The following is a 3915-nucleotide window of genomic DNA, read 5'->3' as shown; positions in this document are numbered from 1 at the left end:
TTTAGAGACACACACCCAATAAAACTGTGCTTGACCATTTCTTGCCCTCTATATCATTCTCTGCAGTTTACTGAGAAAGACCTGAAACTGGGTAATGCCATTGTCTATTCGAAGGCCAAAACAACAACAATCTTGGTTATCAAAGACTCACTCCACCCTGACGACACCCTCTTCTTTTAGAAGCCATGAGAAAACCACCATCGCAGCTTGAGAGCACAAATCTAGCCTCTTAAGAGGTGTTATGTTCCACAGGCAGTTCGATATCTCAATGCCGTCCACATGAAAGCAATTTTCTTTCCATGATTGCAAATTGCACTTTTAATGCCTGATATTTCAGCCACTCATTTCTCTCACTACATGACAAAACTCTCGAAACTTTTCTCCAAAAGCACTGAATGTTATTCTAACCATTTATGGCCTTTCTCCATTCATGTACACAAAGTCCAGTATGATTCCAAATGTCATCAAAATATATATCTGTTTGTAGCTGAACAACTTATACAATGCGATCTTTTTTCTTTGTGTCAAATGAACTTAACAATTGAAACATCCAAAACTGGCTGTGTTTCTTGCCAACATACTGGTGTTTGGACATGTGGGATTACTTGCACATCACTTTCAATAGCTCAGTTGGTAGAGTAGAAGTTAAAACTGTCATCCTTAGGCTGTCGGTTCAACTCTGACTCCCACAAACTTTATGTTTTAATGCAGAATCTGTCATTTTATATGAGCAAAAATTCCCTGACCGGGAATCGAACCCGGGCCGCGGCAGTGAAAGCACCGAATCCTAACCACTAGACAACCAGGGACAAAGCCGCAGAACTTACCTGACATGACCATTTTTCAAAGTCTGCACTCCTACTATTCTGACAATGTTTGGATGCATACTGGAATTGGTATGCATGAGTGGAAAAAGGCCATAAAGCGAGTTATTCATCTTTCTCTTTGTTCTACAAAAAAAAAGTTTGCAAGAGTCAAGGCTCTTTTTTACCATCTGGGAAAAGAGGGAATGCTGGTGTCACTAACACATGGAAAGAGCTGTTATATATTCCCCATTTGTCTCCTTAATGTTTCTGAAATTTTAGCCACTCATTTCTCTCTCTACATGAAAACACTCTAGAAAATTTTCTCCAAAAAGTACGGAATGTTATTCTAAGTACTCGGAAAATAGTCTTTTCCTCCCCCTTCTGATGCGTGAAATAATAGACGGCCTTGATTGCACGGTGTCTCTGTAATTGACAGGGGAGAGAGCGTATGCCACTCTCTCTCTCCCTAAGAGTACAGCCAATTATGCTCTTCTAGACTCTCGGCGACAAATGGCTGTGACAACATCAGTTTCAAAGTTAAACACAACTCCTATAGTACTAATAAAAGCTTCACACTCACCTCAGCTGGGACATGGCAGACACTGAAGGAAACTCCTCACTTCACTCTCTTCATCTGTCCAGTCATTAAGCTCCACTGGTTTCTTCACTGTTTGGAGTTTCAGCACTTCTAGCACTTTTAATATTAGAATAGAATCCCTTTATTTACTAAAGGTACACAGAAATGTACATAGGTACACAGAAACTTATTGTATGTAAGAGTGCAATAGTTCAAAGCTGTATTAGTGCAGATAAATACAACTACAGTGCCATTGCAGCTTTTAATGCTGTTTCAGTATCAGGGTCTTCAGGAAGGCTCCACCTGGCAACCCTGAAGTGCCTTGCAATGCTTAAAACTACACACACACACACACACACACACACACACACACACACACACACACAAACAAACACAGACACTCAACAAGGTGAGTTCTGCTTATTTGTTATTGGATATTTGTTAAGAAGGCTGATCGCCATTTAAAATTAGATTCTACACACTGTAATTGTTACACTGGTGAGTTTGAGGTAGAGATGCACTTTCATTAATACTGCTTACACTGTGTTTCTTTACAACACGCATGGACGTGTTGAAGCATCTCATATGCATGGAACACTACTACTCAGAGCATTGGAAGGTTGAAAACAGAAGCTATCTGGCTCACACAATGTTTTAAATGTGCCAAGGGAAATTCCAAGTGTGGCCATCCTTGAGTGGAGTGGAAGATAAATATGTTTTTTTGTATTTCAAAGCAGCTGTAAGAGTATAACAGGCAGTTTAGAACATGTCAGTCCCTCCATGTAATTTGAGAGAAAATATCCTATGAAGATTGGACCAAGATTCCTGCCGAGTATTTTCAGCACATAGTGGAAACTATGCCAGAAAGAATTGCTGCAGTTCTGGAGGCCAAAGAAGGTCCAACATGCTATTAAATGGGTGTACTTAAGCCCACTGTGTCCTATAATAGGATGTTGCTGGAATGTATGTGGATGTTGTTGAAATGGCCGCAGAGTTGCGGCAGCAGTACAGGTCGTCTGTAATCCTTTCCCCCATCCGAGTGAGTTTGCCCTATTACACGGGGTCAAGTTATGATGTGAATGTTTAATTACACAGGATGGATTGTGGGCGACGGAACCGAACAGCCTTCAGGATTCAAATAGAGAAAGGTGAAACTTCTCCAGCCTTTGAGTTAATCACAGGACTATTGCATAGCAATTAGGGATACAGCTTTCGGGGGGCTTGGGTGGGTTGCCTTATCCGCTCCTTTAACAGAGTAGTCACAATTCAAATTTCCCTTCTTCCATTGTTTACAAGGCATTATACATGTGGTTTATTTATAGTGCACGGAGTAATATGCAGCAAGTCTGGTCTGTCTGCTTTGGAAGAGAAACATTTGGCCAAAAGAGCAAGACACAGCCAGGAGGATGATTGGTAAGAGCAAATCATAATATGCACCTTAAAGCTGTGCTCTACAGCTAGGTCCTGTTCCATGACTGCATATATACATTTACTACTGACATTGCCATTTGTATCTGGCCATTTACAGTGCACTCTAGCTCAATGCAGCACTTGAAGCTGATTTTCCATTGTGTAGTTATTATGTTCAAGAGATGTTTGACCCGGTCAGGGTGACACACTTTAGTGAGGGCAGCAGTATCCTAGAGGACACTACAGACAGTGACAGAGACATCTCAGAGCGCGACGTGAGAGGTTGAGTTTTTTGTTACTCTCTCTACGACATACTTTTCATGCCAAGTACTATTGTCCAGTTCAGCCCAATTTAATTTACTGCCTTGTATTATATATAAATTGCTGAACATCTTATCACTCAGTTTCAAACATCCCCTCAGCTCTTTTAAGCCATTTTGGTTATTCAGAAGTACTGCTAAATGGATGTGGTGGGAAAATGAGAGCATATCAAACACAGACAGCTTTATGCATTGAGTAGTAAAGAGTAAAAGTTTATTGGGTTCTGTCCCCTGTATAACAGAGTAAGAGAACTGACCCGCAGTACGGTCCCCCTCCCCTTATACACAGAACAGAAGAAAGAGAAAAAAAGAAAAACGACTCCTACAGAGTATCTGCTAGTTCATGTTTTGGTTAGCCTGAGCGCTGAAGGCTTCTTCTATCTCTATGGTTAGAACGGTATGTGAGCAGCTGGTGTCCCTGACTCACATGCTTATCTGCAGACTGTTATGCTGTGACTATAGAAACATAAAGCAAAGTTAAATAAAGCAAAGTAAATTTCCACAAAATGAAACAAAGTAAATTTCCACAACATTTCCCCCTTTTATTCTATATCACACATTATCACACATTTATTCAGCAAATAGTACTACGATGTCTTCATGTGGATCACCAGCACCGCCCATCTTGGGGAGCGGAATGTCTTCACAGAGCTGGGGTTGGTCATTGGCTTGACCGCTGAGCGCTGGCATGGTGAAATCACTAGAAATACGTCTGACACGCAATGACAAAAAAGGAGGTAAACACAGAAGAAGAAGAAGAATGGGTAGCAGAATGGGCAACGCTACAGCTGCTAGGTTCGCT

General features: G+C 41.1%; 1 non-coding gene across 1 annotated transcript; it reads right to left on the bottom strand.

Annotated features, from left to right (window-relative positions):
* Positions 1-737: 737 nt before the first annotated feature.
* trnae-uuc (transfer RNA glutamic acid (anticodon UUC)) lies at positions 738-809 on the bottom strand. Its single transcript has one exon. It is a non-coding gene; the product is annotated as a tRNA-Glu (tRNA).
* Between the last annotated feature and the right edge of the window lie 3106 nt (positions 810-3915).

The sequence above is a fragment of the Electrophorus electricus genome, chromosome 10 (assembly GCF_041902795.1).
Source record: "Electrophorus electricus isolate QZ-2024a chromosome 10, ASM4190279v1, whole genome shotgun sequence".
Lineage (NCBI taxonomy): Eukaryota > Metazoa > Chordata > Actinopteri > Gymnotiformes > Gymnotidae > Electrophorus > Electrophorus electricus.
This window is presented reverse-complemented; position numbering and strand designations above follow the sequence as displayed.